General features: G+C 44.2%; 1 protein-coding gene across 5 annotated transcripts in view; it reads left to right on the top strand.

Moving 5' to 3' along the window:
* Positions 1 to 15,000, top strand: part of LOC135097264 (uncharacterized) — a 177,251-nt gene that overhangs the window by 87,637 nt on the left and 74,614 nt on the right. Inside the window, exon 3 of one of the 5 annotated variants that reach the window (XR_010265559.1) lies at positions 8,187 to 8,708. The exons of the other annotated variants lie outside the window; for them this stretch is intronic. The gene's annotated coding sequence lies outside the window, so the exon portion shown is untranslated. Of the gene's footprint in view, positions 1 to 8,186; positions 8,709 to 15,000 lie in introns of those variants that run through there. 5 annotated transcript variants of the gene reach the window in all.

Here is a 15,000-nt window from a genome sequence, read left to right as displayed (position 1 = left end):
CCTAAACCAGCGTGAATACAAAAACACGTAATAAATGGACGGCAGTAGGCGTGTGACCGGCGTAGGGTTACACAAGCCTCGCCGTGACCCACAAGGTGCTTACTACAAACTTAGGGAAGAAAAGCCGCCGCCACAACACAAGAGCTGGTGAGTGACTTCATATTTCCCAGCGAGGAAGGGGAGAGCAGTGAGGCAGGTAGCAAGCGAGGCAGTGGTGCGGGGAAGGTAAGATGAGAGGAGGGATAGGAAAGGTAGAGAGGGGAAGATATGGGATGGGAATGAAATCAAGGGGATGGGAAGGGAAAGAAATAGGGGAGAGGTTGGGAGTAAATGGAATGAATAGAAGGGGTTAGGAATGGAAAGTAATAAAGGGTAAGGTAAGAGAGGAGAAGGGAATGGTAAAGAAGGGAAAATATTTGAAGGAGAAAGAGGTGTTGGGAATGATAAAACAGAAAAAAATAACGGTTAGATAAGAAAAGGAAGCGAATGGTAGAAAAAAAAGCGATAAAAATGAAAAAAAATACAGAGTAGGGATAGGAGGAGAAATTAATTGAAAGACATGGGAGAAAAAAAGGAAAAGCAAGTTGAAGAAAAAGAAAGGAAAGGAAGAGTAGAAAGAAAAGGGGAGGACACGAATAGACTGACACTGAAGCAAACAGAACTATGCAGATTAGGAAAGGGAAGAGAGAGAGAGAGAGAGAGAGAGAGAGAGAGAGAGAGAGAGAGAGAGAGAGAGAGAGAGAGAGAGAATAGAAGTGAAGGATGAAAGGCAAGGGAAGAATAAGAGAGGAAGAGAGAGAGAGAGAGAGAGAGAGAGAGGAAAAAGACGAATTTGTGTTCATGTCTTACCATCTTGTCTTACCACTTGTCTTCCGTCCACTTGCCCTCCTCCTTTCCTCCTCCACCTGTGTTCTCAGTCTCTGCCATTGTTCTTTTTTTTTCTTTCTCAAACACGTGTCTCTCTCTCTCTCTTTGCTTGGGATATAAATGACGCTTTCCCATCTCTTGACACTTGCACATGCATCCTCCCACTACACTTGTATCCGTGTATCTTGGCCTGAAACACCTGTCCCCTCTCTCCTCTTGCGTCCTCAACACCTGTTCTCACCTTAACTGGGTCTCCAACATTTGTCCGCTCGAGCCTTGTGTCATCAGCTTTCTTCTTCTCTCTTTCTCCATTTAACTCTCTCTCTCTCTCTCTCTCTCTCTCTCTCTCTCTCTCTCTCTCTCTCTCTCTCTCTCTCTCTCTCTCTCTCTCTCTCTCTCTCTCTCTCTCTCTCCCCCAGTTTAAGACAAATGTTCTCTCTCCAGCATTTAGACCTGATTCATAATTCAGACTTGCACGACACTTCCTCCGTTGTAACATAAAAAAAAAAAGGAAAAAAGTCAGTGGATTGTGACATGACGGGTGTAAATGATGGGTACGCACGCTGTCTTCACACACACACACACACACACACACACACACACGGTAGGGCAGTGGTTAGCGCTCTTTCACACTAGGGAGGGGCCCGGGTTCGAATTCCAGGTCAGGTCAGAAGTCTTTGAACGGACTTCTTTGCAGTGTAGCCCCTGTTCACCTAGAAGTAATATCTGATGTAATGTTAATTAAATGTATACTTAAGAGGTAGTATGCATGTTAGTATATAAGTATAACATATGAATTTTGAGCTGTAAGCTTAGTAAACTGGTTATTATTATTATTATTATTATTATTATTATTATTATTATTATTATTATTATTATTATACTCCACACACACAAAAAAAAAAAAAAAAAACCACACATACTTCTCCCTTTTCCTTCCTTCCCCTCATCCTCACACCACGTCCTATCTGCACGGGGCAAGGGAGGTAGTGACGAGTAAAAAGCGTACACACTGCGAGTCCTGGCGAGCGAAAAAGACGTGGAGTGGACAAGGGCATGCTATGATATGCTCGTCACGGACCACAATGAAGGCGACTCTGGCAGGACCCGCAGCCTTGCCCCAACAGCCGCAATATATCAAATTGTGTGGATAATCCAATACCGAGGAATTCTGCTGACGGAGGAATTCAACACTCGGCCGGGAATACGTGGGAGGGTCCTTCGCCTTGCCCCGGACTGAGAATGCCGCTAGGGACGAGAAGGAAGGGAAGGGAAGTGAAGGAAGGAACACTGGTTGACATTAGGGACGAGAAAGAAGGAAAGGAAGGGAAGAGAAGAAAAGGGAAAGAAGAGACTGTGGTTGGCGTTAAAGACGAGAAGAACGGGAAGGACGAGGTGGAAGGGGAGGAAGAAACAGAAGAAACACTGGATTACCTTAGAGACGAGAGGGAAGGGAGAGAAGGAAGGGAAAGATGGGTATAGGACTAAACAATGTCATAATGGTGGTTCATTTGTAAAGTTATCAATTATGAGGTTAGAATGCCACGTGTTCGACATCCAATCAAGCCTTTAGCCTCTCGGGTATGAATGGGATTGGCTGATATGGATGGTGTGGTTTTAAGTAAAGAGAGTGAGATGGAGATTTGCTTGTTCGGTTTAAGGTGGACAGGTGCATGCTGTTGAAATGAAGGAGGAGGGAGACTAAAAGGACTGTAGGAAAGGTAAAGACACGTGGGGAAGGTTTGTGTGTGTGTGTGTGTGTGTGTGTGTGTGTGTGTGTGTGTGAACTTACTAGATATGTTGTGTTGGAAGTCAAGGATGTTATGTGTTTGTGTTGCTGTGGAGTCTACACAAATTATTCAGATTTCTCCTCCTCCTCTATCCCTTCATTCGTCCTTTCTTTGTTTTCCTTTCCCTCTCTTCTACCCTCTTCCCATTTGGTTTCTCTTCTCACCCTCTTCCCTGTCTCACTTTTCCCTTTCATTCCCTCTTCCTTCCTTCTTCCCTCTTCCTTACCTCTCAGTTTCCTCCACTCTCCTCTTCCTCCCGTCAGTTAAGCAAAGTGATGTTCAGTAAGCAAATTCATAGAGTAATGGAATCAAGCACCCTCAAAATGCACTCGCTGGTGTTTGTAATCCTTTGCAATGCTCTATAATCCTACCGTTCTCTGCTCTCCTCTTTCGCAGCCTCCCAGTAGCGCATTAGTTCTTTAAGTATAGTGTCAAATGGGAGAAAATAACGAGGAAACAATTATTTAAGTATAGATGGTGGGCGATGGATCTACTGACTGAGTTTAGCGGCGAAGCAATGGCATCTTGTAGCGTCTTCTGATGGGCGACTCACTGACCCCATTTCCGAGCAGGTGGCGGAACACTAAGAGCGAAGACCTACCTGTAGAGAACGTCATTGTATTCTTGCCTGTATTCTTATATGTTGTTGCGTCAGTGCTTAATAGTGCCACTAGAGATTCAACATATATACTACATGTTGTATGATAAAACCATAAACAATGGAACTTAAGTCAACAACGGGGTCTCTTCTCCAGTATTATTATCACTGAATGGAGGAAAGTAACTACAGAAACTGCATACAGCGTGATTAATACGCTAAACAAACCGTCCGAATAAGCATTTTGAAACAATAAGAATGCTATAAGCCAATATCCATCGCTGATCTAATTGTTATCGTGACAATGGCGTGTTGATACCGATTATATTCCTTGTTGTGCATGCAGAGGATTGCCATTGTTCTGCTCTCATGCACGTTGTTATCCATTCTTCCAAACCGGAGGTATTGTTGCACGCTTTGTTCGATTTCGTTCATCACCATTACCGTACTTATTCTCTCCTGTGTTTCCCTGGACCATAGCTTTGTATTCCATTCAGCGACATGTGTTTATTTTTCTTCCTTTCTGTCTCGTTCCTCTCATCCTCTCTGCTTCTTTTCTTCCCTATGCTATCGTCTCTCCTTATCCACCACGTCCATTCTCCTTATGAGTTTCTCCGGTGTCCTCCATTCCCTCATCCTCTCTGCCTCTCTTCTTCCCTATGCTATCGTCTCCTTATCACCATGTCCATTCTCTTAATAAATCTCTCCGGTGTCCTCTATTCCCTCTGTTCTCCGCATGACCTAATTGCTACGGCGACAAAAACTTCAGTCAATCAGTCAGTCATCACTCTTCCTTTTGTTGCCTGCTTGACACATCCAGTTCTGTACCGAGGGAAGGCGGAGGAAGCACAGGAATACCTCTATCCTCTCACCTCGCACCTCCTCCAGGCTCTCCTTCCCAAATAATGCAGTGTTTGCAGAGTCCAAAGATTTAGAAGTTGTGTTGATTTGCCTGCACGAATATTGAGAAAGTTAAAGCGTCGAGAAGGAGGAGAGCAAATCTAGTATAGCACCTCTTCGCCGTCTTGTCTTGCCTTGCCTTGTCTTGCCTTGCCTTGTCTTGCCTTGCCTTGTCTTGCCTTGCCTTGCCTCCCTTCGCCTCGCCTCCCTTCGCTTGCCACCACTGCTGCCGCCTCGTGAACGCCGCCTTAAGTTACAGCCGTAAATGCACCACCGCCAGCCCACAGCGTCGCCTTACTGTGGTCTGGTCTACCCACCGCCGCCGGGGATTCCGTGTTGATCTTCCCGCGAGTTACGTACTTTGGGACTGAGTTTACGCAGTTTCTGTAGATGCAGTGCGTGGAAAGCTTCGGCAGGTGTGGGACAGTTAGCGGTGGTGTGTCTTGGTGGTGTGGCGCAGGGCAGATTGGCTGAGGTACTGTTAGAGTGAGGTTAGTGGTGTGGCGCCGGGGACTGTGGGAGGCTGTGGAAGGATGACTGGTGGTGTGGCGCTAGGCAGGGTGTGTGAGGTGGTGTAACGGTAGCGGTGTGGACGTGGGAGGCAGGACGTGGGCGGTATTTTTATGGTCACGGTGACTACCCATAAAATTCCATTGCAGTAATCTATCACTCTATTTGAATGTTTTTTTTCTCCATCTTCTTTTTAAGTATAACGTTATCGAGCCTTTTATTCCTATCCTGATTAAATATAAGAATATTTTGTTTCAATCCTTATGCCACAAAAATACTTTATCAATGCGTTACAAATACTCTTGACTTTGGAGGAATTTACTGAAGCATTTGGCAGGAATTTGACAAAACACTACCAGTATGTGAATCAAGACGCAGAGGCCTCGGTACATAATATGAATGAGTGGCGGGCGGTAACCTGTGGCTGGCTGGGTGGCTGGGTGGCTAGCTGGCTCTATGTGTGTGTCCCTTGTCGCTTGCAATAAAAGATCCTCCAGCGTTCGAGATGAGAAGAGACAGCGGCATCGGATAAAACTTGCCAGACTTCAAGGAATGTTCGGCCAGGAAAGTGAATAATGAATAAGTCCGTGAAACGTCTTCCTGCTGCCGGGGAAGACACTGAAACGGAATACGCGAGTGGAAACACAAACACGAAGTTGCTTATAATGTTGCTGAATGATGGATGTAATTAACAGATGACAGTCTTCTCACGACGCTGACTGGGGATGATAGAAGGACTGAAGGACTGAAGAACTAGAGCATAGGGAAACTTGAGACTCTCGTGTATATTATGCTCGTATAACTTATTGAGGCGAGGTAACCCTGTGTACCCAGCGCTGTCTCCGGGAATGTTGTGGTACAGGATAATGTTAGATTGTTGTCTTCTAGTATATCATGTTACGCCGAGAGAGAGACAGAGAGACAGAGAGAGAGAGAGAGAGAGAGAGAGAGAGAGAGAGAGAGAGAGAGAGAGAGAGAGAGAGAGAGAGAGAGAGAGACTCCACTCAGCCATTTCTCATATTCCATAAAAAGTTAAACTTATGAGGTAAAGAAACTTAATTTCCACTCACAATTTTCAGGTCAAGGAAAAAAAAAACAAAAAAAAAACGAGATCGTGATATCAGAGTCAGAAGTAAGGTTTAGTTTTTCATAGCGTCTAAAAAACATCTCACCAACTGAGGAGAGGTATATTCTTGTGAATCTTGAATGTAGGTGATTGGTGTGCTGTGAAAGCATTTTTATCCTTCATTGAATCATTATTGTATTCATGGAAACGAACTTCAACTGTCTATCCGGCACAGACTTAACCAGAATGGGAAAAAAAAAAAAAAAAAAAAAAAAAAAAAATATATATATATATATATATATATATATATATATATATATATATATATATATATATATATATATATATATATATATATATATATATATATATATATATATATATATATATATATATATATATATTGATACTATTAGGACAACTTAGTAATTTACAGCAACGTGGTGGGTTTTCATCTCATCCCTTTTTTTTTGTGTGTCCATGACAGGTTTCTTTCACATAAAAAATACCTACTAATTTGAAAAAAAAATAATTAAAAGGGTCTGGAATTATAATTTAAAGAAAATGTTTTAAAATTACAGCTCTCCTCACCTCACTTCCTTTCACACGAGGAGACGCGAGTTTCTATGCGTGGAGTTGTAACTTTTTGTATGTCATCTCCATGCCTCGCTAACGTAACATGTCCACTCCCGTCCACATCACACACACATATATATTTTTTATCAGTTTCATTTTGTTGATTGTATTAAAGAATTCATTTTGTGTCGGCGTGAGGTGACGCGTGGCGGGGCGAGCAGGTGTGCCCCGCCAGCCTTTGTGTGCCGGGGAGCAAGGCGTCACCCACTTGTGTTGATGAGGTCAGCGTGACATCACCCATTGTGCTGAGGTCACGGTGACGCCTTCCATCACACCGGTGGGTTCCTGACTTTTCATATGATGGCACGCTAAATAATTTTGGTGATTTACGCGGCACGCTTTCACAGCTTTTCCTGAAATACTGCTGCCATTTGGCTTTTCAGTTGACAAAACCTGCAGTGGGAGAAGTTTTATATTTATCACGTGGAAAATGTCAACCCGGCCTAACATGAAGCTGGTGACGTTCACGAGGACGGTGTGCTTCCTACTGTTGCTTATCCCAGCTCACGAGGACCGGTAAATTATCTGTACTCCTTTTCAAATACGAGTAGGTACTCATGTGTGGTCTAGATGTCATTGCGGTGATTAGAGGAGATCGTGGGTAAAATTCTGGAATTCCGTGTTTATTGCTGCTGTTGCTGCTGCTGCTTCTGCTACTGCTGCTACTGCTGCTACCGTTACTGCTGCTACTGTTACTGCTGCTACTGTTAGTGCTGTTGTTACTACTACTACTACTACTACTACTACTACTACCACCAGCTATTCTCGTCACATGAATGTTTTCTTTCTCATGGCGTTCTGAAACAATCGCTTACTCCGCCAGATATCAATCAGACACAGAGCTTCCGTGATTCTCCATGACATCGTGACATGAGGCTCTTCTTTCAGTTTTTTTTCCTGCATGGACTTATTTTTTTCTTTTAAGTATTTTTCGGTCATTCACCTCCTCAATATCGATTGAACAGAAAATAGTGTTTCCGAGAAGCGGAGTGAGGCACATTAACTAGGCTTTCAATTACCTCCCCCCCTTTCTTTTTTTAACTCATCCCTTTGAACGAGGGCAAGACCCCCTTGCCGTTTTCATCCAAGAGAGCATGAAAAAGAGGTACGGTCGTCTTTCTCTCTGTAATCTGCTGTCAGCCGCGCCAGTCAATGCCACCTCCCCGTCAGCCTCCTACAATAACGTCAGCAGAAATGTCCGGACGAGAACCGAAAGTCTGTCTGGAGGGCTGACAGAAGGAGGCTCGGCTCTCTCCGTTACGTGTCTTCGTTCTTCGTCCCTTGCGTTCATTGTTGTGTTGTGTTTCTGTTGTTAAGTTCTCTTTCTTAATACATTTAGAGCTTCTGTCAGTTCAGTCCCACTCTTTCTTTGCCTTGAGATCACTGGGTCGTGCTTTCTGTTTCTGTCGGCAACTTATTTTCCCCGTATTTAGAGGTTCTGCTAGTTCGGTTCCTTTTGTCTTGAGTTTACCGTCTATGAGTGAAGGGAGGGTGTGATCTGCTCTCCGCGGTACCTCTTCCCCAGTAATGCCACACGCCACGCCCCTGGGAGCTGGATGCGTTAGCGGCCCCTCTGTTGGTAACGCTCGCCGCCAGGATAAAGAGTAATCATCATTAGTTGACGAAATAAAAATAGCGCATTCACTGAAACTCAAATGGCCATTATAATTGTATTAGCTTTTCCACTAACTCTAATTTTAATGCTGTTTATTTTATTGTACATGTTTTGCAGCAGATGCATCACGGACTAACAGACCGTTTTGTTTTATGTATTGTGCTGCATTATTATCGCTATTTACTGTAATGTTTGTGATTACAGCAAGAACAGCAACAATAACAACAGCACCAATAGCAACAGCAGCAGTAGCAGCAACAGCAACAACAGCAACAACGACAACAACAACAACAACAACAACAACAACAACAACAACAACAACAACAACAACAACAGCACCAGCAACAGCACCAGCAAGAACAACAGCAACAGCAGCAACAGCAACAACGAAAATAATAATAGTTATTATTCTGATTATACTATCGCTACTACTACTACTACTACTACTACTACTACTACTTATACTATCGCTACTACTACTACTACTACTACTACTACTACTACAAAATTAGTAATAATAATATTATTATTGTATGATTATAATTGTTATTACTATAATGATCATTGTTATAATTATAGAATTGCTGCTGCTGCTGCTGCTGCTGCTGCTACTGCTGCTGCTGCCGCTGCTGCTGCTGCCGCCGCCGCCGCCGCCGCCACAGCCGCCACCCAGCCAGACAATAAACCATAAAATCTGTCATATGACGTATATATAATCATATGTCAAGGAGACTTCTTTGTGATGTTTTTTTTTTGGGGGGGAGGGGGAGGGTGGGTTATCGTTTTCTTCTCTTTTAATGTTGGGAAAAAGTTTAGCGGTGAATGAGGCGATGGTACTCCAAGTGATCGTCTTAAATTATCTTATTGTGATTATGGTGACGGTGATGACAGCCCAGCTTTGAGTTTGATGTGGTCACAGTTGGGAAAGTTATTGCACTCAAATCGGTTGGCCACATTCATCTTAACCAGTGAGTATTGTATTGAAGTGATACCGCCTAATTCATTCATATAGTCTCGAAATGTTATCCTAGGATATGGTGACAGTGACAGTAGCCCAGTTTTGATGTTAGCGTGGCCACTATTAAGAAAGTTATGGCACCCAAAATGTTTGACCTTACTTATCCTATCAGCAAATATTGTAATGAAGTGATCTCTCGTCAGCAGGTCAGTTTCCGTGGCCTTAATCGTCCCTGGGCTCCTCCTCCTCAGTGCAGTGAACCGCCGGCTCCCCATGGATCAATGCCTATCTCGACTTCATTTAACGGGAAGCAGATTTAATGGCCGCCAGTTGCAGATAGGCATTCACCGCCACTAAACGCTGATCCTGGTGCACACAATGGCGGCTGATGGACTGGCGTGTGTGTGCGTGTATGTGCCTGAATTGTGATATTGTACTAGTGGTGGAGTTCGGTGTTCTTGGTGGTTGGGGAAAGTCATGTCTACGCCTCCTTTGTCCTCTTCCCTTGCTTCCCTTCCCTTCCCTCACCTCAGCCTAACCACCTCACAGGAAGATGGCAACAGGTATTACAGGTGCTAATTGCCATCAGTCTCAGGGAACAATGGAGTGACTGCCCCTTACTGCATGCACACACACAAACACACACACTAAAGAGCAATGTGTTCGAAAAATTTATACTATTTTTATAAACACAAATGTACGGTAAATAATGCGAAATCATCTCCTTATCATCATTTTTTAATTTTGTTAGAAAGAAGCGACGTAAATGATACAGAAGTGTAGTGACAAAGACATATCACATACATCAGCACCACATTAAAAAAGAAGGAAAAAAAAAAAAGCTGACGGCTGCTGAACGGACTCCAGTTCAGTCTAGCCTCTTTTGTGCTTGATTTCGTTGCTTCCTCACCTCATATTGAGGATAAAAAAATTTAAAACAGCTGGAGGCAGGCAGCTAAGCGTCCTCCTGGTGGCGGTGGCGGTGGTGGTGGTGGCCGAGGCGGGAAAGGTGCGAGGGATTAGTTCGGTGAGGGATGACGAGCGGGGAAGGGAGGGAAGGGAGAGATTTACCTCCGGGAAGGGATTTACGTCACTGAAGGAGAGAGGTCTTCCTTGGCGGCTGTCAGCTGCGAGGAGAGATTGAGACGAAGGAGGGATTTCACAACTAATGAACTAGTGACGAGGAGGTCCCGAGGCAGTGATGAGGGAGGCCCATGTCAGCGAGATTACTTTTTTTGCTTCTCTACGTGACAGATGGCCGGTCGAGGAGACGCTAAAAAGGTTCGCGTTTGAAAGAAGGATCAAGGAGTGTTTTCCCTTTTTGCCCGTCCTGCAGCTCAGCCAAGAGGAAGGGTCTGCCAGGAACGAGGATCAAGGGCCGCAAGCAAGGAAGGGTTGGCGGAAAAACAGAAATGTTGCGGCAATGCTGTGGCGACGCAGAGCCGGAGCTTCAGTGCGTGTTGGAGGATTGTTTTGGCCAAGAGTGTGGGGAAGCGGCGGGTCAGATCTATAAACGTACGTGCCTTTCTCTGTATTAAGGCATTCAGGCAGAGACGCTGCGTGCCTTTTTCTTTCCGGGTTCAACCTTTCGCGGAGATGCAAACTCCTTTACAAAGCGGTATAAACGTTTCACCTGAGAACATACTTGAAGGAATACGAGGAAACGTGAATTTGATCCCGTCTTTTCTCGGTAGAAAATGTGAAGTCGATATGAAAGATGTTTCAGAGACAAAGGTTCAGCATTTCGCGGGTAAGCGGCTGAAAGGATTCACGAACCATGAGAACAATGCTTTGTGGTTATATGTCTTTGTCGAGGAGGCGATGGAGCACTGCAGGCCCGAAAGAGGACTGTCGATTCCCACCATGACTATCTATATAACTTCTCCCGTCTGCCGTCCTCAGGAGATCTAATAGACGACGGATCACACTCGAAGCACAGATATAGACACAGACACGCATTTTTCCATAGCTTTTACTTTCTCATCTGAAACAAATTTTGTTTGGGTCTCTTAATATCTAAATAAAATGGAAACTGAAAGACCTCATCGTTGCGCTAAACGTGAGTCATTGAGTCAATATCCCAGTGCTACCCCGTTTTCCTTAGAGCCAGCACTACACCAGTACACTGGAACAGGTCTTGGCTAGTGCTCGCTGCAAAGCCCCGAAAATCCCAAAACCTCGTCAATCTTTCACTTGCCGATTTCAAGAGGAAAGGGAAAAGTTCTCGGTACATTGGAAGGCTTTGAAGATAAGCTCTCAATGGGCTAATGGGAGCTGGAATTGGCAGGTGTAGGTGCAATTAGCGCGGCGTCACTGAGGGGAGGACGGGGCGTCACGGAGATGTTGGACGCGGATCGATCAACTCAAGATAAAGTGGTTCAGGTTCCCCGCTAATGAAGGGAAGCCAAAATGTGTCCCATGATTTATCGCGGTTATTTAATTGCGTCACTTGCCGGAATGAAGAGGAACGAGGCAACGGAGACAGCGGTACTGGGAGGGAAAGACGAGAGGGACCACTTACTTAGAGAAGGAGGAAGAACAGGAGGATATGATTTGTCGAGGGTAGAAAAGGGACCGTCACGCAGGAATGATGGAACACTTGGATGGGAGAGAGAGAGAGAGAGAGAGAGAGAGAGAGAGAGAGAGAGAGAGAGAGAGAGAGAGAGAGAGAGAGAGAGAGAGATTACACTTCAAGGGAACGAACAAATAGGTTACTTGCTCTTGGGTTAGGGTAGCGAGCAGGTCTCAGGTGTGGACGTGAGATAGATCACCACCTGCCTGACGGGAAGGGAAAGCAGTGAGAGTGAGTCATGCACGAATGATGGCGGGGACGGAAACATGTACTTGGAGGGAAAGCACTAATAGGTCACCGGCTGGAATTGAAATAGTGGTCTCCGTCTCAGGTGTTCAGGGGAGATATACGAGCTGGGTGTAAAGGAAAATGTATAATGTAGTAAGTAATGTATCACGTGCATGACTGAAACTGAAATCACAAACTGGAGATTTATTGTTGGAATCGTAAATATTGCGCAAAAGTAACTCGGCCTGGTTTGGGTTGAGTTGGCTGGACGACACGGGAGGAAGAAAGCAAAGAAAGCAAGGAGAAGCAACTCGAGCATAAGTCTGTGAGGAGTTTATAGAGAGGAGATGCGAGCCATGAAGCGTGACCACAGATGCACTTCTCTCAACTTATTGGCCTCCTCGTCTTTCACTCTCTCTTTCCGTGACCCTCTCGCCTGTGATACATTGGAAACATTCCCCTGACACTTGCTTCTCTCCCTGTTCACATCCAAAGCTGTAGTGAAGCCTTAACTCGCGTCCTCCGCTGCACCATCCCCGGAGATCCGTCAGAGGTGGACTAATACTTTGTGACAAATCAAAAGGATCATAAATAATGGATATGTTTTCTTATATATTTTTGTGTGGTGAGTCTTATGGTTCCCCTGCGATATATTTGTCAAGGGACGCTATAAGGAAGGTCCTCTGACGTTGCATTTTGTGTCCTGTAAGGTTAATGTTGCAGGCAAGATTCATGGTAGAATTATTCGATAAATACGCCATCTATCAAGAGAAATGTCCGAGGCTTGCAGTGTGCGAGACTTTGGGTCATTTTACTGAATGTCGCGATGAAATTCTTGGGCATTTTATGAGCTTTACTTTTATGGGACGGAAAGTGGTGTGTGTGTGTGTGTGTGTGTGTGTGATATTTATGCACCTCATCTCTTTTTCTATTTCTTATCATGATTTAATATTTTCTTCGAATATATTTTGATGTTCATTTGTTTAGATTATAATTACTTGAATAAAACTCTAGATTTTTTTTTTTAAGGTATATATTTGGTTACTGAATGGTGAAAGTACGTTTTTAGTCGTTAAATTCTCTCTCTCTCTCTCTCTCTCTCTCTCTCTCTCTCTCTCTCTCTCTCTCTCTCTCTCTCTCTCTCTCTTTGTGTGTGTGTGTGTGTATGTGTGTGTGTGTAAGTTCGTGCGCAGTTGGAACAAACCGCGTCACGTGCCCTGGAGGGGAGGAACACGTGATCTCCTTACGATGACGCAACACAGCCAAGGCTATCAGTGACTCTCGAGGCGTCTTGCATCCCACGTCATCAGTGCATATCTGTCAGGCGCTGTGGAGGGCACAATACAAGTCATCCCCGCTGCGTGTGTGTAGGCTGGGGTGGGGCGGCTGTCTCTGAGGCCTCCAGGATGGAATCATCTTTCATTATTCGACTTGTGATGCTTCTAATAACTATTTGTATTGCATTATGTGGAAGAAGAGGAGCAGGGATATATATATATATATATATATATATATATATATATATATATATATATATATATATATATATATATATATATATATATATATATATATATATATATATATATATATATATATATATATATATATATATATATATATATATATATATATATATATATATATATATATATATTCTCTTGTTATCTTTTTTCTTTATTTTATCTTGTTTTCTAATTCGGTTTGTCTTTCCTTCCTCCTTCCTTCCCACCTTTCGATATGTCTGTCTGTCTCTCTGTTTGTCTGTCTGTCTATTTATGTCTATCTATTTATCTATCTATCTGTCTGTCTGTCTGTCTGTCTGTCTGTCTGTCTCTCTGTCTCTCTCTCTCTCTCTCTCTCTCTCTCTCTCTCTCTCTCTCTCTCTCTCTCTCTCTCTCTCTCTCTCTCTCTCGGCAATGGCTCAGACTACTTGATCTCCCTGAAAAATTGCGCATAAATTTATAGCCGTCATAACTTTGCAAAGGCTTAGCGGATCTCGTTCATCCCTCCATCACCGCTGCCTAACCCTTCAGCACAGCGCATAGGGAAATAATGCAATCAAACAGCAATCGGACCTGGAAACAAGTGAAGTATATTTTAATCACCATTAGTCAGTCAGTCTGTGGAAGCGTTATTGTGGTGGTGGTGGTAGTGACAGTGGTGGTTGTGGTAGTCGCCTCACGGGATGGGACACTCACTGAAATCCCGCCCTGATACTGCAATCCATTTGGTCGCCTGGACTCTGCACCGGGGCTGATCACTAATTGCTGGCCGGTGCACTTACGGAGTGGTGGTGGTGGTGGTGACGGTGGTGGTGAGGCGCATCAGGCTGGGTGGCTGACTGGTTGACAGGGGTTAAGGGACTGGTTGGCAAGCACTGAAGCACACAGGCAGGACGGAGTTGGTGTTAATGGTGGCGAGCGCATCAGGCAGGAACGCAGGTTGGCTGGTTGATTAGTTGGTTGACGTTAAGCGACTGGCTGGAGGGCATTATGGCATGGTGAGCTGGCGCAGTGGTTGTGGTGGTGGTGGTGGAAGGAAGGCAAGACAGAGAGGAGTGTTGGTTATGTTGACAGGTTGGTAGACACGGAAGCAAGCAGGCAGGCAGTTAATTGGGTGGTAATAGTGTTGTTATAGGTCTTGGGTTTGTTTCATTGTTGTTCCTTGTTTCTGTTCTCTTATCCCTTCCTCTCTAATATCTTTCTTCAATAATTCCTCACGAGTCTTACTTTGCCATTACATCATCATTAATTCGCAGTACCAAACAGACTGAGAACACTAGGGAATTAATTGCTGGCGATCTCAGTTCTGTATACAAAGCAGATGATGTGATGATGTGGAACAGGTCTGACTAAAGAGTTAAGACACACACAACGCAATACAGAGCTGCTTACGTTGCCAGTCAAGAGGGAAGCCAATCAAGTAGCACTCCTCTGTGATTCCCCACGAGGGAGCACTAGCTTTTGTCTGGCGGCGGCACATTGTGAAAGCAAGTGTAGTGGTAATGGTGGTGTTTGAAATAGTTAACGAGGTGGGCAAGTTGCGTTTTATGTTAGAGATACATCACAGTGTTAAGAATTCTGTAAGAATATATGATAACCCGATAAGTGTTGATCTCAAGGAAGGAACGCAAACACTGGTACTGGAATAGACCACTAAACACGACCAGAGAAGCTTCCATTTCAGTGAGGAAAGAGATAAATACAACTGAGAAATTTTATAAGTGTTTTGGGATACTTTGATTTTAGGAACACTGA

This window comes from Scylla paramamosain, chromosome 4, assembly GCF_035594125.1.
Source record: "Scylla paramamosain isolate STU-SP2022 chromosome 4, ASM3559412v1, whole genome shotgun sequence".
Taxonomy (NCBI): Eukaryota; Metazoa; Arthropoda; class Malacostraca; order Decapoda; family Portunidae; genus Scylla; species Scylla paramamosain.
Note: the sequence above shows the minus strand (reverse complement) of the source record. Positions and strands in the feature narration are given on the sequence as shown.